This window comes from Prionailurus viverrinus, chromosome B4, assembly GCF_022837055.1.
Source record: "Prionailurus viverrinus isolate Anna chromosome B4, UM_Priviv_1.0, whole genome shotgun sequence".
Classification (NCBI taxonomy): Eukaryota; Metazoa; Chordata; class Mammalia; order Carnivora; family Felidae; genus Prionailurus; species Prionailurus viverrinus.
In genome coordinates, this window is record NC_062567.1 from 49736911 (window position 1) to 49761021 (window position 24111).

A 24111-nucleotide genomic window follows, 5' to 3' on the forward strand; every position below is an offset into this window, starting at 1 on the left:
GGGGTAGAGAGAAGGGAAGGCACAGAATCCAAAGTAGGCTCCAGGCTCTGAGCTGTCAACACAGAGCCCAACGAGGGGCTGAACTCACGAACTGTGAGATCATGACCCGAGCCAAAGTCAGTCGCTTAACCAACTGAGCCACCCAGGCACGCCTGTCTGTCTGGGTTTTAAAGTGGCCTGTTTCTCTCAAGTATCTTGGTGGCTGACCTAGTTTGGACTTGGCAGATTTGTCAGACCTCTGGCCTCTGCTCTTATTCCTGGCTTATGTTAATTTAGGCCCATGGCTTCACTCTGATCTTTGGAGTCAGTGTCCATCCTGGGTCTGACTGTCTTGCTGATCTGTCTTCTTTTTCACATCTGTCCCAGCAATGTCCTTGGCTTCCTAGCTTTGTAACTTGACAGCTTGATCTTTTGTTCTACACATTCCAGAAAGGCACCTCAGGGGTGTCTGCCTGTCAGTCACCTTGCTTTCACGAAGTCTCTGTTAAATTAAAAAGTACTTTGTCGTCCTCCTTGGAAATCTGGCTCCTTTGCTTCAATCTGCTTCTAGTATCCTGCTTTATTCCTATTTACTTTTTGGTCTTCTTTGCTCCTTTAGGCTTAATTGCTTCTCACATTTCCTTCTGAGGTTTTAATTTGTTCTAGTGCGTGATTTTTCTAAGTGCTAGCAAAGATAAAAACTATAAAAAATGTCAGAATTTACCAAGTTTTAGAGGTTGAAGGAACAATGTGACTTGTGATTTCTGTGTGAAATAGATTTGGGGACTGCTGAAGTCATGGAAGCGTAGGAGGTCTGAAGCTGTGTGAGGAGAGTTTGAGGACCAGCATTCCCCCAGGTCTTCCCAGTCAGTCTGCGGTAGCACATGATGTACGCGCTTCCTTCGCTCTTTCCATCTTGCCAACCAGTGTTCCTGGCTCTGGAGGTTGAAACAGGAGGGAGGGAAGAGAGATGGGGGAAGGGGGCAAGGAGGTTCGTGACTGACATCTTATAGAAAGGGATTTGCCAGTATTCGAAATGAACTCTCTCTCGCCTGCGATGCTTTCTTTTGTTTTGTGGACACGCACGTTGCCTCATGATTGGGGGTTCCTCATCTCTACAGATGTTCCAGTTGTGTGTTCTTGCTCCTTGTTCCAGTTGTGTGTTCTTGCTCATGCCCTCCTCAGACTCTTGCTGTTTTGGTGGTCCATCTGTGGCTTCTGTTTGCTGAGATCTCATGAACCTCTGCAGGTGGCTGTGTGGAATCCCTGTGTTGGTGTCCCTCTCTCTCATGTATGTCCAGAGCTCACGTAGTGCCATTGCTTGCCCACGTGGTGCTTTTGTGTTTATCAGAAAGGAGTGCACATTTCTCAAGACACTTTGTTTCTACCTGTCAGGAAATTGTGACCATGTGTGGTTTTGTTAGAACAAGACCCTCTATTGCCGTGTGCCAGAAGAGAAACATTCCTGTACTAGCACATACATGCATTCCTCCCAGCATCCCCCACTCCCCACCCAGCAGAGGTTGTACCCTTGAGAGCACATAACTTGCACACTATCTATGGTGGCTCTAGGCTCACATATGGAAATATTCTTTGCTTAGATTCTGGAAATGAATACTGATTCCAACACAGCAGCAAAGTCTTCTTTGCCCTGCTGCCAAATCAGTTAGGATTGTTTACTCTGAGAGTAGTCTTCTTGAAGCTCTTTCTTGCCACGCAAGAGGGTCAGCCTTCCCCTGCAAGCCCAGTGGGACACTGAAGATGGGGATTCACAGAGGAGCAACAGCTACCTCCATAGGAATGTTCTTCACAAAATCTCACCAGTATCTAACTGTATGACTTTTTTTTTTTTAAAGTAAGCTCTAGGCCCAACACTGAGCTTGAACCTATAACCCTGAGATCAAGAGTTGCAGGCTCTAGCAACTGAGCCAGCCAGGCCCCCCTTTGTCTGACCTTTTATAATCTTAATGTTCATAAAGAATTTCAAGAGTCATGTAACAGGTTTTTGTAAATTTTGCATGTGGTGCCGTACTGCTTTTTTCATTTGGTGTCTTGGTCTGTCTGCTGGAACTTCTACTTTAAATTTCTATTATATAAATTTAAAAAGTGTAAATATTTCTTCAGAGGTGATCAGCACCTTTCATTTTACTTCAGTGAGAATAACTTAGCATTGATCGAACTCATCTTCGCTGGAAAACCAACATTTACCAAAGAGTCTTCTTTGTAGATTTGCTTGTAGGAACACGGCACATTTCTTTCAGTATAATTTATTAAGGAGGAGTTTCATGAGAGTTTTTTTATTTTTGTTCCTTCTGGAAGGCACAGAGGATCATGTGAAAGAGAGATCCCTGAGGACAGTTTAAGAGGAGATGGGTTAAAGCTGCAAATAGCAAGATTTAAGGTTAAGTATGAAGAACTTCCTAACATAGAAAATTCTTGAGCACTGGCATGAAATATCAAAAACCTTCCCCCCAAAGCTAGCCACCAAACCAACTTTGTGGAGTTATGTAAACTGCTTTATTTTCTATAAGTGTTCATTGATCTCTTCAAGTTGATGAAGGTTGATTTTATACTTAGTCCTTGATTAAACCAGGAAAATTCTGCTGAAAAGATCTATTTATAATTTCTCTTTTGACACATATGTAGAATTATCTAGCCATTTGAACCCATATAAACGAATACAGTCTTGTGATCCAGTTTGTGTCAGTGACATATTAAGAAAAAAACAGAACAAAAACAGTAACTTGCTGGGTCGTCAGAGGCTTTGGTTTTCACATCTGTAAAATAGTGTTAGAGAAAATATATAATTAAAAATAATTCAAAATCTTTACTTGGTTTTCTCTGCAAATATACCAGGGTAGCAGGTGGTGGTGAGTCTTGGAGGACAATTTTTCATGAGTTTCTCACATTTCTGCAATTCTCACGAAGGAAATCGCTGACTGCTCTTTGTTCTGGACTGTCTTTTCAAAGATGTCTGTATAGCTAACCAACAGCCTTGGAAGATGGAGATCTTATCTCCTTCTGGAACAAAGAACAGGTTTTCTTGTAGTTTTGTGTGGTAGGCAGAACTGTAGCCCCTCCAGAGATGTCCATGCCTTCTTCCCAGGAACCTTCGAATATGCTACTTTATAGGGCAAAGGGGAATTAATGTTGTAGGTAGAATTAGGAAGGCTAATCAGCTACAGGGTCTGAAAGTAAGGAGTTTATCCAGGTGGGTGCATTGTAATCATAATGATCATGTAAAGTGCGAGAAGGGAGCACCTGGGTGGCTCAGGCAGTTAAGCATCCTACTTTGGCTCAGGTGATGATCTCACAGTTTGTGAGTTCAAGCCCTGCTTTGGGCTCTGTGCGGACAGCTCGGAGCCTGGAGCCTGCTTCACATTCTGTGTCTCCCTTTCTATCTGCCCCTCCCCAACTCTCTCTCTCTCTCTCTCTCTCTCTCTCTCTCTCTCTCAACAATAAATAAACATAAACATTTTTTTTAAAGTGCAAGAGGGAAGCAGAAAAGCAGGTCAGTTTGATTCTCTGTGAGAAAGACTCAACTTAGTCTTCTTAGTCTTGAGGATGGAAGAAAGGGGCCATAAACCAAGGAATGCTGATGGTTCTTAGAAACTGGAAAAGTCAAGGACATGGTTTCTTCTCCAAAAGGAATGCAGCCCTGCCAGCACCTAGATTTTAGTCCAGTGGGATTCCGTTTGAACTTCTGATCTCCAGAACTGCAAGGTAATGCACTTGTTTTCGTTAAGCCACCAAACGTGTTTAAGCCTCTTTAGACCTCACTATGTGGTGTCTTTGGGGAAATTTTGTCAGTCTCTCTGGTCCCCCTTTTCTCTGATGCAAGACCTGGCTCAGTTGTTAGTTTGGTTTACCCGTGCTGCTTTTCTCCGTGCCTCCAGAAATATAACTGTGAAATTAAAGTGACTGCTTTACAGGCTGGCGGTGGCCAGAGAGATTGGCTTGTGAAAGAATTTGGGAAGAAGTGTGCAACTGTGCTTATAATTAGCTCAAGAAACAGTTAAAAAAGCAAGTTAACAAGAAACAGTTAAAAAAGCATTTATAGTTAAATGTTTAAACAGTTAAAAAAGCAAGGCAGTCTTCTAGGTCCTGGGACAGTGCTGGGAGTGAAGACCAGGAAATGGAGCTCCCTGAGCAAGGTTGAAAAGGACCTTGTTGGGGAAGAACTGAATGATGCATATTCAGGGTCTGGATTGGGAAGAAGTTTGGGGATTCTGGGGAAGGGGAATTTTTGGGGGGTTCATCACTGAAATTTTTGCCAGGAACATGTCATTTTTCCCAGAGCCAGAGGCTTCACTTAAACATTTCTTCCTCTTCATTGGTGTAGTAAGAAAATCTATAGATTTGTTTTCTTTTCCAATTCTTCTTCTTTGAGAGAAATAATGAAAAAATATTACTGTTCATGCTCTTGGAAGTCACTAATAAATAATATATATCAGAGCTTTATCCATTCAGCAGAGGACTGATTGAATTCTCCTTGCCTCTTCTGAACTGGATGTCTAAAATGTGTCCTCCTTTTGTTCTGAGATCTATGAAATCACCAACTCCTTTAAGAGGTTTGGAAGGAACTGAGGGTTACCAGGTTGGTTAATGGATAATTTTCATGTATTCTGTGCAAAATACTCCATGCATAATATATTCAATTTTTAAGGAGAGACAGTGGGGCATGCAGAATTTTGGTACTTAAAAGAATCCTTTCTTGATTGGAAAAATGTAAGCAAAGAAGTGCATTTTGGTAAAGGTATGTAATCTATGCTTTTGTGAATTTTTGGTAAAGTCATATAATCAATGCTTTTCTGTTCTGACCACTACAAAAGAAAAAAAGCTTCCACGTGTAGCAAAGATGCATTCCAAAATCAGGAGACCAGTCAACCTCACTTCTACCTGTCCACTCTTCAAGCATGAGGATGATGTATATAACGACAAAAGATGCTTCAGAACAAATTATGAGTCCTTAGGAGATAAATTAAAGTCTTTTTTATTAGTTGTAAAGGAACGGTTATTGCCAAATATGTCCTGTAATGGGGTTACATCCTGAGGCTGTCTCTCAGGCTGAATTTATGTATAGGAGAGAGACCACGTAATTCACTGACTGATAAAACTATAGGTGAGAACAAGTATGATTTCTACCATTTAATGAGAAATAAAAAGATATTTGGATTTAGGAGTTTATATTTATTGGTTGATATTTACCTAGTTAAGGTGATTAACACACAATGTTTTTAAAAAATGTTTGTTTTTTGAGAGAGAAAGAACATACGTAGGGGAGGAGCAGAGAGAGAGAGAGGGAAGGAGGCACTGAATCGAAGCAGGCTCCAGGCTCTGAACTGTCAGCACAGACAGCCGACATGTGAGATCATGACCTGAGCTGAAGTTGGATGCTTCACTGACTGAGCCACCAACACACTGACGTCCCAACAAACAATATTTAAAAAATCTTCCCTCATGGGCACCTGGGTTGCTTAGTTGGTTGAATGTCTGACTCTTGATTTTGGCTCAGGTCATGATCCCAGGGTCATGAGATCAAGCCCTGCGTCAGGTTCTGCACTGGGTGTGGAGCCTGCTTAAGATTCTCTCTCCCTCTTCTGCCATGTCTGCGCATGCTTTCTCTTTCTCTCTCTCTCAAAACAAAAACAAAAACAAAAACAAAAACACTAAAAACCCCAAAACTTCCCTCAGTAGGCAACAGCACAATACTTATAATCTAATTTTTATATGAAGACATTTTTCTAAAGAAGAAATATATATTGTGACTCACATATCCCTTCTTGGTGTTGGCACGGCCTTTTGACCTACCAAGCTTAAGCCAGGCACCACTGTTCACCTGGTGACTCTTTCTCAGTGGTTAGAAAGATAAACGATTTGGGATTATACGTTATAAGCCTGTAAGTACTGGTAACATTGAATAAGGAAGTTAGGGAAAAAATACTTTCCGAAGATCAGCAAGATAAGAAAGCAAAGAGCAGGATAGAAAGAATTAAGAAATAAGTAAAAATGCTGCATTTCCTCTCATGGGATAGATTTTTCAACAACTCCAGAGGACCAAAATATAAACTTTGACGTCTCAAGTTCCTTTGTGGTTCTGTTCTAAGAAGTAATTACATCCATTTAATATTGTTGTCTTTGCACAACATTAATTTATTCCTATTTTGACCTTAAGAGTTCTGGCAGAATTTATGTTTTATTCATTTGCCTAAATGTGGATTGTGTAAAAACAATCTTTAAATGACTTGATACATATATATGAGACACTTAGAGGAGGGTCTGGTACATGTTTGCACTGCAGAGTGTTAATATTTTTTCAGAAGAGGAAAAATCCTACGAAGAGTCGAAAAGCATTTAAACTGTTTATGGTTAATCTTTGGAATGCCTTTTGGTTAAACTTTCCACAGCTCAGCACAACATTAGATTGAATGCATTTGCTTGTTTCCCAGATGGTTGGATGACATTTTTGACTTTTTAGGATGACTTTTGAGGCTGTCTTTGTCTGATGGTTTATGTCAAAGTCTGTCTTTTCTAGTCCCTTGAGTTTTGAAGAGCAACTAGAGATGTTTTGAACCATTAGATGTCGCTTTCTTCTCATTTTGGTTTATGAAATCTGCCCAGGGTTTAAGCTTTTTAGTTTTCTTATTTTTTTTAAATGTCTATAAATAGTCTTTATGTCAAAGCTAAATGGGAAATTTAATTTTAGATTAGGAGATAAGAGGCACAATACTCAACTCCTTGGAATGATTAAACTTTGTGCCTGTTTTAAGTGACCTGACTCAATGTCCCTAGTTGACTAAATTTGGAAATGCAGTGTGTGTGTGTGTGTGTGTGTGTGTGTGTGTGTGTGTGTGTTTCTTTTCTTTTTTCTTGTCAAGGTTAGCATAGCACTGTTTCTACACTGACACTTTTGCATGGATATACCTTTATGCAGGTCAAAGTTCATGGGTTTTTATCTAGTGATCAATGGGTGAAAACTTTATCCCTCAGATACCCATTTAGTATCACTCTTCGAGAAAAGCCTCTGACTCCTCTTCCCCACCCAAATCACTTAGGAAAAGCCTTGTAGTTATCACTTAGTATTTAGCCTCATGGAACCTTAAGTAACCTTGAGAATGTGGACTCTCTTTTTCATTCTTATTACATGCCCAGTTGTTGAAGGAGGTCATTAAGAGGACGTGACTGTTAGTTGACCCAAGGGCTGGACCCAGGCAACCAGAGGCTCCTTAGCCCCTCCCCTGCCCTTGGAATGTATCTTCTGCCCACTGTTCCCACAGTAGGAGCTATTTCAAGGTCATGGCCTTGAGAGAGTAAGGGGTCACTGAGACTATCTGTATAGTACACATGTTTTAACTCTTAAAAATTTTTTTTTGACGTTTATTAAAATTTTTTTTAACTTTTATTTATTTTTGAAGGAGAGAGAGAGACAGAGCTTGAGTGGGGAAGGGGCGGAGAGAGAGGGAGACACAGAATCTGAAGCAGGCTCCAGGCTCTGAACTGTCAGCACAGAGCCCAATGTGGGGGGGCTCAAATTGACAAGCTGTGAGATCATGACTTGAGCCAAAGTTGGGTGCTTAACGGACTGAACAACCCAGGTGCCCCTAATTTTTATTTATTTTAGAGAGAGAGAATGCAATTGGGGGAGGGGAAGAGAGAGAGAGGGAGACACAGAATCCAAAGCAGGATCCAGGCTCTGAGCTGTCAGCACAGAGCCTGACACAAGGCTCAAACTCACCAATCGCAAGATGATGACCTGAGCTGAAGTCGGTTGCTCAACCAATTGAGCCACCCAGGCTCCCCTACATGGATTAACTATGAAGATTATGGTGGGCAGGTGCAGCGACCTACTCATTTTGTAGTCACCCAAGACAAGCTGTGTACGTTCCCTTGCTTATTAAATCTGCCACCTACCAGTCTGGAGTGGCCTGCCTCTTTGTTCAGTCTCTCCTTGCTTTTTTTTTTTTTTCCAACATAATAATTAATTTTATTATTATTTTTTTAATTTACATCCAAGTGAGTTAGCATATAGTGCAACAATGATTTCAGGAGTAGATTCCTTAGTGTCCCTTACTCATTTAGCCCATCCCCCCTTCCCACACACCCTCCAGTAACCCTCTGTTTGTTCTCCATATTTAAGAGTCTCTTATGTTTTGTCCCCCTTCCTGTTTTTATATTATTTTTGTTTCCCTTCCCTTATGTTCATCTGTTTTTTCTCTTAAAGTCCTCATATGAGTGAAATCATAATGATTTTTGTCTTCCTCTGACTGAACAATTTACTTAGCATAATACCCTCCAGTTTCATCCACATAGTTGCAAATGGCAAGATTTCATTCTTTTTGATTGCCAAGTAATACTCCATTGTATGTATGTGTGTGTGTGTGTGTGTGTGTGTGTGTGTGTGTATGTATATATATATATACCCATTCATCCATTCTCTCCATTCTCTATCCATTCTCTATCCATTCATCCATTGATGGATATTTGGGCTCTTTCCATACTTTGGCTATTGTTGATAGTGCTGCTATAAACATTGGGGTGCATGCGCCCCTTTGAAACAGCATACCTGGATCCCTTGGATAAATACCTAGTAGTGCAATTGCTGGGTCGTAGGGTAGTTCTAGTTTTAATTTTTTGAGGAACCTCCATGCTGTTTTCCAGAGTGGCTGCACCAGCTTGCATTCCCACCAACAATGCAAAAGAGATTCTCTGTCTTCTCCTTGCTTTCTGTGTCTAGGGACCAATTTCAAATTTCACCTGGGAACTCTCGAACTTTGGAACCAACACAAGTATAATGCACAAAGTTCTATCAGGTACATCATCAATAAGTATTTGTTAAATGAATGAATAACTAATTAAATGGGGCAAGAAAGTGACCTGGGGATGGTTTGATCATGCGCCTGCTGTATATTCAGTAGTTTTCTTTTCTTATCCTGGAACCGACTGTGCACACGCTTGTTTCAAATGTTAAGTCACGCTTTGGATGACATGAAGCTAAGAGGGCCTTTCTTCAGCAAGAGGCAGAACTTGGCCTCACTGGTCTTGACTTGGCTTAGGCTTCTTCTGTCAATCTTTTCTCTGGGCGTTTTCTTGAGTGGCACACAGTGCTAGCTTCTAGATGTGTTGAAAAAAAATTTTTTTCACGAATTGCTCATCACAATAGTTTCTTGGAGCCTTGAAAAAACAGGAACTTGAACAGAAAGATGAGGGTAATATTAAATTGATGTGAAATCTTTACTTGCAGTTTAAGTAATTGTTTTATTGCTGCAATTTGCTGTGTCTGGGAGGCCTGGCCTGATGCCTGTGATGGCTGTATCCCCTGGAGAGAAAGAGTATCACTTAAAAAACTCATAATGTACATGGAAATTATTTTCTAACATTTGAAGAGGATGTATCCCAAACCCTTCTGTAAATCTCGTTTAGAAATACTACTAGTTAATATCGTTTCCCTTATAGAATTCAATAAATTAAAACACAGTGTCAGTGACCTTCATAGATCTCCAGTGCTAGTAATTTATAAGATTAAAGTAATTAATAAAGCTGTCAAAATACACTGTGCCACATTAAATAAATGGGCATGTTATAGGACTTTGTTTCTATGCCGTGTGTGTGTGTGTGTGTGTGTGTATAATGTACTTTATATATTTACATATAAAATTTGAATTCTTCTTTGGGGTAATTATACCATATTACTGGTTTCCTCATTTATTAATGAATTAGATATAGCCTTTGAATGTTCATTTTATATTTGTATGAGAGTCATTATGCTTTCAAAAAAGTGAGTTTGCCTTTTAACAAGTTTGCTGTTCTTGCTAGAGTTTCCATGCTGCCCATGGGTGCATATGCAAGTTTTAGATCCCCTGAATGCCATACACAACTAATTGTGGGCGACCAGAAGTGCTGTCTTGGACTCATTTAACTAGTGGGACATGTGGGGCATGGGAGTGGCAGTGTGGATATTCTTGGGCTTTTCTTCCACTATTTTTTCCCCTAGGATTCCTATCAAGCTGTGACCTGGGAGGGTGGTATGTGGGCCCAGATTTCTTTCTTGGGGTCCCAGACAACATGTTGCCCTAGTCTTTAACCTTCCAATTTTTTCTACTTTTCACTGGCTACTTGAACTTCGATTTCCTTTTTTGTGCATAAGAAAGCTGTTTTGATGTCACAACCTGCATTCTTTCTTACCTTATGTCTTATAGTAAAATTCTATACTCAGGACTTAAAAGTGTGTTAATAGGAAAAGAAAGATCTTAGGATTTAAAAATTCACCAAAACAGATTATCCTAGCTATATTTAAATATAATCTAAAACAAAGTTGATTTAATATTGACTACTTTTAAGCAACTAATACCATTTATTTAAATGTATATATATATTAATGTTTATTTTTGACAGAGAGAGAGTAAGCAGGAGCTGGGAAGGGTCAGAGAGAGAAGGAGACAGAGAATCCCAAGCAGGCTCTTCGCTGTCTGAACAGAGCCCCATGTAGGGCTTGAACTCATGAACCATGAGATCATGACCTGAGTTGAAACCAAGAGTTGGACATGTAACTGAGTAAGCCACCCAGGTGCCCCACTAATACCATTGATTCAATATGAGGGAGGGCCTTGGGAGAACTGGGAACTAGTTATTATTGGTGTGAAAATACATTGGTGTGAAAATACATTTATATCTAAAAATATTATCCTCTTTTAAGTATTTCTAAAAATATATTTTGAGAGAGGGAGCTTGAGCACGAGTGGGGGAGGGGCAGAGAGAGGGAGAGAGAGGATCCCAAGCAGGCTCTGCGCTGTCAGTGTAGACCTATGTGGGGTTCAATCTCCCAAACTGTGAGATCATGACCTGAGCTGAAATCAAGAGTCAGACACTTAACGGAATGAGCCGCCCAGGCACCCCCAAGTATTTCTCTTAAAGCAATTTTAGGTTTACAGCAAAAATGAGAGAAAGGTACAGAGATTTTCCATTTATTCCATGCCCTTACACATGCATAGCCTCCCCCATTATCAACAGTACTAAGATGGTACATTCTTTACAAAGAATGAACCTACATTGGCATATCATAATTACCCCAAAGCCCATAGTTTACCTTAGGGTTTAACTCTTGGTGTTGTACCTTCTATGGATTTGCAGAAAGGTATAGTCAATGACATGTATCCATTATTATAATATCATACAGAGTATTTTCACTGCTGTAGAAATTCTTTGCACTCTGCCTGTTCATCTCTCTTATCCCTCCACCTCAGGCAACCACTGATTTTTTTTTTATTGTCTTCATAGTTTTGCTTTTTCCAGAATGTCATATAGTTGGAATTTTACCATATGTAGCCTTTTCAGATTGGCTTCTTTCCCTTAGTAACAAAGGCATTTGAGATTTCTCCATGTGGTTACATGGCTTGATAGCTTGTTTCTTTTTAATGCTGAATAACATTCCATTGCTTGGATGTACCACAATTTATATATCCATTCACCTGCTGAGAGACATCTTGATTGCTTCCAAGTTTTAGCAGTTTTGAAGAAAGATGCTTTAACATTCGTGTCGGGGTTTTTGTGTGGACATGTGTTTTCAACTCCTTTGGGTAGGTAACAAGCATGTGATTGCCAGCTCATATGGTAAGAGTATGTGTTTAATTTTGTAGGAAACTGCTGAACCTTGTTCCAAAGTGGGTGTACTATTTTACATTCCCAGTAGCAATGGATAAGAGTTCTTGTTTCTCCACGTCTTTGTCAGGATTTGGTGTTGTCAGTGTTTTGGATTTTGGTCATTTTAATAGGTGTTTAATGGTATCTCACTGAAGTTTTAGTTTGCATTTCCCTGATGATACCTGATGGGATGTATCATGATGAAGCATTCTTGTCATATGCCTATTATCTGTATATTTTCTTTGGTGAGCTATTAGTAAGCTCTTTAGCCCCCTTTTCAGTTTTTTTCCTTATTGAATTCTAAGAGTTCTTTGTATGTTTTATTGGATACCCGTTCTTTTGTCCGATATGTGTTTTGCAAATGTTTTTTCCCAGTCTGTGGTTTGTCTTTTCATTCTCTTGACAGTGTCTTTCACAGAACAGAAGTTTTAATTTTAATGAGGTCCAACTTGTTAGAATTGGGGTTGTATCTAAGAGACATCTTTGGGGGTACCTGGGTGGCTCAGTCAATTAAGCATTCAACTTCGGCTCAGGTCATGATCTCGTGGTTTGTGGGTTCGAGCCCTGCATTGGGCTCTGTGCTGTCAGCTTGGAGCTTGGAACCTGCTTCAGATTCTGTGTCTTCTTCTCTCTCTGCCCCTCCCCTGCTTGTGCTCTGTCTGTTGTGCTCTCAAAAATAAATAAACATTTAAAAAATAATAAAATACATCTTTGGTATTATATATTTGGTGTTATATCTAGAAAGACATCATCATACCCAAGGTCATCTAAATTGTCTGCTATATCTTCTTCTAGAATTTGATAGTTTTGCATTTTTAATTTAGATATATGATTCATTTTAAATTAATATTTATGAAAGGTATAAGGTCTCTGTCTAGAGTGACTTTTTTTTATATGTGGATGTCCTCTTGTTCCAGTACCATTTGTTGAAGAGACTGTCTTTTCTCCATTGTACAGCCTTTACTCCTCTGTCAAAGATCAGCTGACTATATTAATGACGATCTTTTTCTAGTCCCTCAATTCTGTTCCATTGATCTGTTTGTCTTGTCTTTTATTAATACCACACTGTCACTGTAACCACACTGTAACTTTACTGTAAGTCTTGAAATCAGGTAGCCTCTGTCTTCCAATTTTGTTCTCCTTCAATACTGTGTTGGCTATTCTGAATCTTTTGCCTTTCTATATAAACTTTGGAATCAGTTTGTCAATATCTGTAAAATAACTTGCAGAGATTTTGATTGGGATTGCAATGGATCTATAACTGAAGTTGGGTAGAACTGATATTGTGACAATATTGAGTTTCCCTGTCCAGGAACATGGAAAATTTCACCATTTATTTAGTTTTCTTCAATTTTATTCATCAGAATTTTGTAGTTTTTCTCGTATAGATCTTGTACATGTTTTCTTAAATTTCTTGATTTTCTGTGATTTAAAAATTACACACCTCAGTATAATTTTTTTAGGCATATATCCCACTTCTGATGTTCCCTGAGCTTCCTGGATATGTGGTTTGGTGTTTGACATTAATTTGGGGGAAATTCTAAGTCGTCATTGCTTCCATTGTTTCTTCTGTTCCTTTATCTCTTTTTTCTCTTTCTGGAATTTCCATTATGTGCATGTTACACCTTTTGTAGTTGTCCCACAGTCCTTGCATATTCTGTTCTCTCTCTCTCTCATTTTTTTTTGGTCTTTGTTCTCTTTGCTTTTTGAATACATCATTACTATTATTTTGAACAAAAAGTTATCTGTTAGATCAGTTAAGAGTAAGAAAAATAAAAATAAAAAATTTTTTGATCCTCTAGCTCATAGATTTTTTCCTAAGCTGTGTCCAGTTTACTAACTAGCCCATCGAAGGTATTTTTTATTTATTTTACAGCGTGTTTTTTTTTTTTATCTCTAGCATTTCTTTTAGGTTATTTCTTGGGATTTCTATCTCTTATATTGCATATCTATTCTTGCATACTGTCTATTTTATACATAAGAACCCTTAGTATATTAGTCATAGGTGTTTTAAATTCCCAGTCTGATAATTCCAGTATTTCTTCCATGTCTGGTTATGATGTTTGCTCTGTCTTTTCAAATTAAGTTTTTTGCCTTTGGTATGTCTTGTAATTTTTTCCCTGATAGCTGGATGTGAGGTACCAGGTAAAAGGAACTATTGTAAATAGGCCGTTAGTAATGTAGGTATAAGCTGTGGAAGGAGGGGTCCCAGTCTTTTAGTGAGGGTTTGCCTCTCCACTGTGAACTTACCAAGTGTTGGTCAGTACTGCCTCCTGCCTTGGTGGGACAGAATGGTTAGAGTAGGCTGGAGTTGGGTATTTCCCTTTCCAAAGTCAGTTATATTCTGATAATACCTCAGGAGTTGAGGCTGTGGTTAACTAGATTCCCCTGAGGGCAGGCCTTGTTAAGAAGAACAGAGTGCTCTTGTGTATTTAAGAATGTTTCCTTTTCCCCTCCCTCTGCCAGAAACAGGTGATTTTTCTCACATATTTATTGTGGGAATCTGCTAAGTGCCTCAGGTACATTTTATAGTATTATGGAGGCCACCCTGTGACTGAGTCTCCCTGAAGTTTTTAACTTAGACTTGTCCTCAGTGAGCCTCCACCAATTGATCAAGTATATTCAGATTTTCTCACCCTGCACTGGATCCCATGGTGGTTTTTGCTGGTGAGTCTATACTTTGGTAAGACGTGACTCCCCGTGTTTGCCTGTCTGTCTCTCCAGTATTAGGACACAGGGTTACCCTGCGTCTTCTGCTATCTGATGGATACAAAAAGAGCTGTTGATTTTTCAGTCTGTTCAGCTTTTTACTTGTTGTTAGAACACAGTGACAACTTTCAAGCTCCTTAACATGTGGAAATGGAAAACCACTATCATCCTCTTTCTAGGACTAGGAGGTTTTTTTGTCTGTAGTATTTGTGGCAATAGGTAACCCAGTGTGTTCTTTGGCATTGGAGAAAATGCTTCCATAGCAACATGTTCAGTTAATGCTGTATCTCACGCTTACTTAATATTCTGGGAGAAAATGCTTTGTTAACACTTTGAATCCACCTTTATTGTTAGCAAAGGTCACTCTAGTACCTGTGGTTCCTACTTCTTCATTGGAACTCTTTTTTTTTTCTTTTTTCTTTAAAGACTTCTGGCTTTTTCCTCTAATCACATTTATTTCAAGGGTCATCTTTTTTTAAAATAATGCATCTCTTCATTGTATAAGTTGATCCCCTTATTTTTAGTAGAGTTTGATTTCTCCTATATAGGCATTTTTTTGCACTTGGTTGGAAAAATCCTTGAAATAGTTTAAAGAATTGCTTTTTGTTGTTGTTGTTGTTTATGTATAGAGTATATGGAGAGCTTTATATTATATATCTTGGCTACTGCTGAATTCACCCTTTGGTTTATCCAAAACTTATATTCTCTGGCTTACCCATTTTTTTCCCCCATGGAATCATTTACTTTAATATTTTTTTTTACATAATCAGCCAACTTTTTTTTTTTTTGAGGAGGTGGAGTGGGGCAAATGGGAGGGCATTTTCCACAGACAATCAAAGAAATGTTTATTACTCAATAAGAATAATTCCAGAGTGAGGACTGAAGGAAGCCATGTTGAACTGTAGATTTTGGGCCATTGTCTAGGGCCAGTCATTAAAGTACCCACCTTGCATTTAATTCTTTCCTTTGCAAAATTAGACATTACTAAGATGTTACAAAGCTTCTGTGTTTTTCCCGTACAGTTAAATCCATGGATCCTAAATCCTTGAATGTCAAAACTGAGGGTAATACAGAGTTTACAAAGTATGCTAGTTTAGGATGCTAATTTTAGAATCAGTTACTTACAATTTTATCTAAGTTTATTTGTTTTGAGAGAGAAAGCACAAGTGGGGGAGGGGCAGATGGAGAAGGGGAGAGAGAATCCTAAGCAGGCTCCACACTGTCAGCACAGATGCAGGGCTTGAATTCATGAACCGTGAGATCATGACCTGAGCCAAAATCAAGAATAGGACGCCTAACTGACTGAGCCACCCAGGTGCCCCTAGAATTAGTTATTTTTATGACTTAGCATTAATCACAATAATAGCTAACAGCTATGTAATGTGCCCTGTACACTGAGTCCTGGTCTTAATGTTTTCTGTCTATTAATTACTTAAATTTCTTAACAATCTTTTGAGGCAGGTAATATTACTTCATTGTATACAAGGAACTGGAGTTATAGGGGAGGTTTAGAAACTCTTTCAAGGTGACAGTTTTAAAGTGTACCTGGGATTTGTTTTAATCTGGTATGATAAGAAGTGCAGACATGGAAATGGTTGTCATGAGGAAGAAGTTTTTATTCACATGTTGCTTAGAAATAGGAGGCGCAGCACATCATCCAGGGCCACATGGGGAAACACCAGGGTCCACTAGAGTGCAGGAATAGCTGGGGGAAAGCATGGGCAAGAGCCTTTATCGTGTTTGTGGAAAGGAATGGGAGAGGCAGGGTAAGCAGGTTTAGGATTGAGTAGTTTGAATAATTTCTGTGGGCTGTGGGGCATAGGGACTTTGCCTAGTTTTCTGGTACCTGGCCATGAGATGATTAGGGCAGAGGAATATTACCCCTTGCAGTGTAAAAGCCAGATAGAAAGATTAATTACCAGTATGGACTCCGGATTAGTTGGTTTTCATATGAAAGGTACACTTGAATTGGCTATTCTTGGGAGGGGTAGTCTCTCCCCTATTAGTGAGGCCCTAGTTGCTGGAGCATCAAGGATACAGAAAATAAAATACAGTCAATCTAGTTACATAGCTAGTAAATAGTGGAGCAAGGATTCCCCAGCAATATTTTGATTTAGGATGCTCTGAAGTCCTCTTGGTTGATACTAATGGATTCTAGACAATTCTGAAATATGACAGATGGATTAAGCTGCCTGTCAGTGTAATTACTGTGCTCCCACATAACTGAATGAAGAGCTTCAAAAGAGATTTAATGATGCTGCTCTGAAGCTGTTATTTGACATTTACTGGGTCCCATAAGTGTACTCAGTACATTCTCCTATACTGAGGCAGAGGTAGCAGCTGGTGGTACTTTGCAGACTTTGATTGACTTTGGTCGTGATCATCATCCTGGTCATAATGGACAAAAAGCTAATAGATTCACAGCACTTTAACATTGTGGGACCATGATCCTGACATGTATTTTTTTTTTTTTAATTTTTTTTTTTCAACGTTTATTTATTTTTGGGACAGAGAGAGACAGCGCATGAACGGGGGAGGGGCAGAGAGAGAGGGAGACACAGAATCGGAAACTGGCTCCAGGCTCCGAGCCATCAGCCCAGAGCCTGACGTGGGGCTCGAACTCCCGGACCACGAGATCGTGACCTGGCTGAAGTCGGACGCTTAACCGACTGCGCCACCCAGGCGCCCCCCTGACATGTATTTTAATGCCAAGACAGAATCATTTGTAAAAGAGCCTTTTTTTTTTAATGTTTTAATTTATTTTTGAGACACAGAGAGAGACAGAGCATGAGCAGGGGAGGGGCAGAGAGAGAGGGAGACACAGAATCCGAAGCAGGCTTCAGACTCTGAGCTGTCGGCACAGAGCCCGATGCGGGGCTCGAACACACAGACTGTGAGATCATGACCTGAGCTGAAGTTGGATGCTCAACCGACTGAGCCACCCAGGCGCCCCTAAAACAGCCTTTTTTGAATTTTTTTTTCCAACGTTTATTTTATTTTTGGGACAGAGACAGAGCATGAACGGGGGAGGGGCAGAGAGAGAGGGAGACACAGAATCGGAAGCAGGCTCCAGGCTCCGAGCCATCAGCCCAGAGCCTGACGCGGGGCTCGAACTCACGGACCGCGAGATCGTGACCTGGCTGAAGTCGGAGGCTTAACCGACTGCGCCACCAGGCACCCCTAAAACAGCCTTTTTTGAATTTACTTGACTTCTAAGCTAGAATATTTTTGTTTGTTTGTTTGTTTGTTTGTTTATTTATTTATTTATTTATTTAAAATTTTAAATATTTATGCTTTCCCTAGTTCTGTGCATGATGATGTAGGAGCCACCCCCTTTAAAAAAGTTTGTTCTAATTTGTCCCCCAATTTGAGATGAGGTTAATCAGGTTGTTTCATACCATTGAGTTTTAGTTATCTTATTTGTAAAATTAGAATAATTATACTTAATTTCTAGTATGGCTATGTGATTTAAGTAAATAGCTGGTTTATAGTTATAAGTCAGTGAACATGGGCTACTATTGTACATGTATTATACATAGTGTGTGTGTATACATATGTGTACACACACACACAGATCTATCAGTCATAGATAGTACAGCTTCTAGGGAGTTAACTCTTTTTCCCTTCTTTTCTCCCTCTCTTGCACTTTATCTATCTTCTCTTGCATATCAATAAGTAAGACTTCTTTCTGAAGCCACAGTCATTTTAAATAATTCTAAAGAGTTGTTATAGATACCTTCTATCCCATAAGGCAGGACTCAGAATGATAAGATTACAGATAGATTCATTTTTTGTCTTATTAAGAAATGCAGTAGCTATTCTGAGTCGTTGTAGATGGAATCCTATTGGTTATATTGGAGGATTGGCACTACTGTCTTGACTTTTCGGAAAGGTCTGTCTTATCAGGTAGGCCCCATCTTCCTGAGTCATCACAGGACAGGGTACCTCCTTGGGTTCTGAGGATCGGCTAGATCAGAGACTCAACCTAGTGTACCAGAAGGGACTTGGACTCCATGAAGTTATAGCTAGGTGTGTGTGTGTGTGTGTGTGTGTGTGTGTGTGTGTGTGTGTGTGTGTTTAAACCTTTTTTATGTGGTAAAAAATAACGAGATCTACACTCTCAACAAATTTTTAAGTATACGGTACAGTATTGTCAACTGTAAAGCACAATGTTGTAAAGCAAATCTTTAGAACTTTTTCATCTTGCATGAATGAAACTCTATACCCACTTGAACAGCAACTACCCATTTCCTTCTCTTCACAGTTCCTGCCTACTACCATTCTACTGTCAGTTTCTGAGTTTGACTGCTTTGGATAACTCATCTAAGTGGAATCAGGAGGTATTTGTCCTTCTGTAACTGGATTATTTCACTTAGCATAATGTCTGCTGCAGTGGAAAGTGATATGGAGATTCCTCAAAAAATTGGAAATAGAGCTACCATATGATCCAGCTATCCCACTTCTGATTATTCAAAAGAATTGAAGTCAGGATTTCAAATAGATATTTGCCTTTCTATGTTTATTTCAGTGTTCTCAGTAACCAAGAAGTGGAAACAACCTACATGTCCATTGATGGATGGATAGATAAAGATATGAGACACACACACGAATATATATACAATGGGATGTTATTTACCATAAAAAAGGAATCCTGACCTATGCTGCAACACGAATTATAACCATGTTTTAAGGGAAAATTTGGGGGAAGAAGTTTGTAGCTTTATATCATTTTCTCAAAGGGTTTGAAATCCAAACAAAACTAAGATCCTGCATTGGGTCAAGTCTAATGCTAAACAAACTTGGGATAAATTAAATTTGTCTTTGTCTTCCATGTTTGTGTTTACTCCAGATACTTAATTTGCTCATAACAATCATCTCCCTGCCCCCATTTTTAAAAGTCATCCTCCGTAGTTCGTCCTTCCTAGATAGAGCCCTAGTAGAGGCACTACTAATCTATCCTTTGAGAACACGCTTGTCCCAGTTTCTCAGAGCACTACTCTTTGCTAGGGAAATGAAAATGAACTGAGCGCAGATGTAATGGCTTGCCTTTCTTGGATATGAATATTTCCATGGGGAATTTCATGATGAAAGCTGAAGAAAGCAAGTAGTGGAGATTTGGGGCACAGGGCAAATTAGAATGGTGGCAGGGAATGTGACAGGGCGGCTCTTCTCAGCTCTTTCAGGTCACAGGACATACACGCTTTCCGCATGCAAGACAGCCTCCTGTCTTTCAGCCCACTGAAAGACAAACAAAAAAGGGAAACATCCTTTTAATAATGTCATCTAATACTCATTTTTGCACCTTCAAGAAGGTCTCGTTAAAATTATTATTTTTGGTAGTAAATGTATCCATCAGTATAATTGCCTTGGGCCCAATATTTTAGTGATTAAGAGTTAAGAAGTTCTGTTGGTTTTTCTTCTCTGTAAGAGCTTGTGGCTAGAGGTTTCTATGTCACATATGATTGAAGAATAAATCTCAGTTGAAAGCTTAGCTTTTTTTTAAAAGTCATCCTAGTTGCTTCTCAGGGATCTATTTCTGAAGCATTCTTCTAGTAACACTATGGGAAGGATTTGGTAGCAAAAAAAGAAGTTCCAAATTTATTTCATAGTTCCCACCTGCTAAGTTTTATCTTTTTTAAAGGGATGCCTTATCTTTTACATGATCCTTAATAACACGTATATAGTTCATATATGAAACTGCTAATATAAAGGTTATATTAGGAAGCTTGTATACTTCCTATAGGTTTTAAGTATTGGATAAACTCAGGTATATTTCATATATATTCTGTATTCCACATAGAATACTTTCTTATTAGAATTTAAGTCACTTTGTGATTTAGAAACTAAAAATAAGTCTATAATCATTGGCTTAAGGATTGATTTCCAGTGGATTTGTAGAAACAGTGCTTCCTATCCCAACTTCATTCCCATTTTACCCTCATTTTTTTTTCTTAAAACAGATGTGACATTTAAACATTTCTCGAATGTTACTGGAATAACCAACTTTGTCAAGGAGGCATATGGTTTATGCAAACACAGAGATTATCTTGGAACATTGACATATGTAAGCTTAATTTTAAAAAGCCTGTGAAAATAGTGAGAAACAGATGGAGAGTTGCCATGGAAATCACTTACATGTAGAGGAAGAAAAATGTTACTTTACAGTCACCGTCATTTCCAAAGGACTGGTCAGACTTGCAAAGGGTTTTTTCCTACCCAACTGTAATAATAAAAACAGTTGTTGGCATGCTGTTATTTTTTTTCTTTGTGTATGATTTTATAACGTTTTTATTGTGCTCTCAAGATATTACAAGTATGCATATTTTCATCAGTAAAGATTTTTTGGTAGTAGGAGAGAATTAATCCAATTATTCACCATTATGTTAAGTTATTCTTTTGCATTTTTTTCTTAATGAAATTATAACTTGTGGCTTATTAGTTTTTGTTCTCTCTATATAAGTTTTTGTCTTGGTATAACAAAATGTAGTCTCAGAATTACATAGACTTTAAAAGAAGATGACTCAAATGTGCATTTATGGGTTAATTGCATTAGCTATCAAAAATAGAGACTGAAGTCTGGATAGCTGAATGAAAGTAATAAAAAAAATTGCTTAGGCCAGATTTGTTATTAGAAATTATAATTGCTAAATGCTGCTCTTTACTATAGCTTAATCATAGAGAAGCTTAAAAGCCCTAAATAGGAAGTCATTTGCATTGCTCATTCCCACCTGATTGTTTTATATATTCATTACCATGCCCTTTGGAAAAGTCAATAACTAAATTCTAATTCTTTCTTCTTTCTTCTGAGGCAATTTTAGTTGCTGTGGTTCTGATGGAAGAGACTAATCAAAAGTGGGAGAAGAATTAGAATTGGGGCCACGGGGGATTTGGAACATCAACATAACATTTAATAAAATGTGAAGTTGAATTAATGCTGGTTTTGACCTTGAAAATGGAGTATGAAGAATAAAGGGTAAGTATCTCACAATTCTTACAATTTGTATTAGGAATTAATAAAACTTTTTTTTTTCCCCAAATACTAAGTTACACAATGAAAATCAATAGGAATTTAAAATGAGAATGCAGGAACCAGAGTAAAACCATGCTAAATTTTTAAAAGAATACAGATGGGTTAGCGTCTAAATAATTAATTTTTGTGTCTTCTTGCTAGATTTGGATGGCAAATTGCATTTCTGCAATTGTGTTATGGCTACCATTGTGATTAAGAAATGGAAAATGAATTTCTGAGATCCAACAAAGTCTGGTCTCATCAACATCAGAGCCATGTAAGGAGAGGAAAAACAAAACAGAATTAAGAGGGTGGCAGAAGAGAAAGACCAGCAAGAATGGGAAAATACTCATATGTGGGGCAGCTGAATCTTGCAAATAAATTAGCCTTAGGAAAATTGCAGCCTGAGACATCTGTCATTTGTGAATGGGCAATGGTTTAGTTGGCTTCCTACCTGAGCTAGGAGTTCTTGAATTCCTTCATTTGTTAGGGGCAAAGAAAAATGAACATTCTATTTTGTGAAATGTTTTGGGAATTAAAAGAAATAAATGTTTTGTTGAAGTATAACATACATACAGGAAAGTGCACAAATCATAATGCATAGCTCAATCAATTTCCACAAAGTGAAAAGCCAGTTCCACCTAGAATGAGAAATACACTATTACCAGAAACCCATAGGCTCCCCTGGTCTCTATTGTCCCAAATATAACTACCACCCTAACTTCTAAGTCATAGAACAGTCTTTGTTGATTGAATGTTACATTCGTGAGATTTATCCCTGTTGTTGCCTATAGCAATGCCCTGTTCATTTGCAGATCTCTGTATCTCTGTAGTATTCTTTTGTATGAAAAGTCCACAGTTTTGGGCTACTGCTAACAGTATTGCTATGAACATTTTTATAAGTGTTCTTATAGGGAACAGAGGTGCACATTTCTTTTTGTATATAACTAGGAGTGGAACTCCTGGATCATATGGGAATTGTTTTTAGTGGAAATGGCTCAGTAGTTTTTCTTTTTTTTAAGATTAAAAAAATTTTTTTTAATGTTTATTTTTGAGAGAGAGAGAGAGAGAGAGAACGGGGGAGGGGCAGAGAGAAAGAGGGAGACACAGAATCTGAAGCAGGCTACAGGCTCTGAGCTGTCAGCACAGAGCCCGATGCAGGGTTCGAACCCATGAATCGTGAGATCATGACCTGAGCTGAAGTTGGATGCTCAACCAACTGAGCCACTGAGGTGCCCCTAAGATTTTGTTTGTAAGTAATCTGTACACCCAGCATGGAGCTTGAACTCACAACCCCAAGATTGAGTCGCATACTCCATTAACTGAGCCGGCCTGGAACCCCTGCTCAATAGTTTTTCTCAAGTGGTTTATGAAAGTTCTGTTTCATTTGCTTTTCATCCTTTCCAAATCTTGGTATTATCAGTCATTTTTATTTTTAGCCATAATGACAGATAGTAATAGTATCTCATGGTGATATTAATTTGTGTTTCAACTAAAGGAGTTGAGTACTTCTAGATATGTTTATTGACTCCTTGGATATCATATCCTCTTTGTAAAGTGCCTGCTCATGTTTCTTGCCCAGTTTTTCTTTTTGATTGCCTATCTTTATCTTACAGATTTTAGAAGTTCTCTTGATTCTGGATCTTTTGTCAATAAGATGTATTGCAAACACCTTCCACTGTGGGGCTTTACTTTTTCACTTCTTAATCATGTCTTTGATGAATAGACGTTGTTAATTTTCATATGGAACAGTTTATCAATTTGGTTACATTTATGGTTAGTGCTTTTTATATTCTGTTGAAGAGATCTTTGCTTATCGAAATATCATAGAAATACTCATATGATTTCTTCTGGAAACTAATGTTTTATATTTCACATTTAGATCTATAATACATCTGAAACTGATATTGCCATATGGTGTATGGTTGAGGTTCAGGATTCAAATTTTTTACATGTTTTTTTTTTTCAATTTTTCAATACAGTTGACCCAGTAACATTGACTAAAAACCATCTTTTCCTAATTCATTGTGTTACCTTTGTCATAAGTCAATTGGATTCTTTGAATATTCGAATCAGACGGTGGAGTTCCTCAAAAAATATGCAGCTGGGATTTTGATGGGGTTTACCTTGAATCTGTAGATCAGTTTTGGAGGATTTGTTATTTTTGTAACATTGAATCTTCCAATCTGGGAGTATGGTATATATCTCCCAATAATATTTTGTAAAATTAGAGTATAATTGTTACACATCACTCAGTAGATTTATTCCTAAGCAATTGATGCTTTTTAAATGCTATTTTTAAAATTTGATTTTCTGTTTGTTTGATGCCAGTGTCTACAATTGCAACTGATTTTTGTATATTGGCTTTGTATCAAGAGACTTTTTAAAATTCTAGTAGTTTGTAAGATTTTGAATTTTGCACATATACAATCATGTTATCTGCCAATGATGAAAGATTTACAGTTTTATTTCTTCCCTTCAAATACTCATTCCTTTTATTTTATACCTATTATTGTTTTCTTGCCTTTTTTTGCAGTGACCAGGTCCAAGCACCCCAGTGTAATGTTGAATAGAAGTGGTTATAACAGGTTTCTTATCTCCTCTATCTCAGGGAGAAAGCTTTTGAAATTTTTTTTTTTTTATTTTTAAAAAAAAAATTTTTTTTTTCAATGTTTATTTATTTTGGGACAGAGAGAGACAGAGCATGAACGGGGGAGGGGCAGAGAGAGAGGGAGACACAGAATCGGAAGCAGGCTCCAGGCTCTGAGCCATCAGCC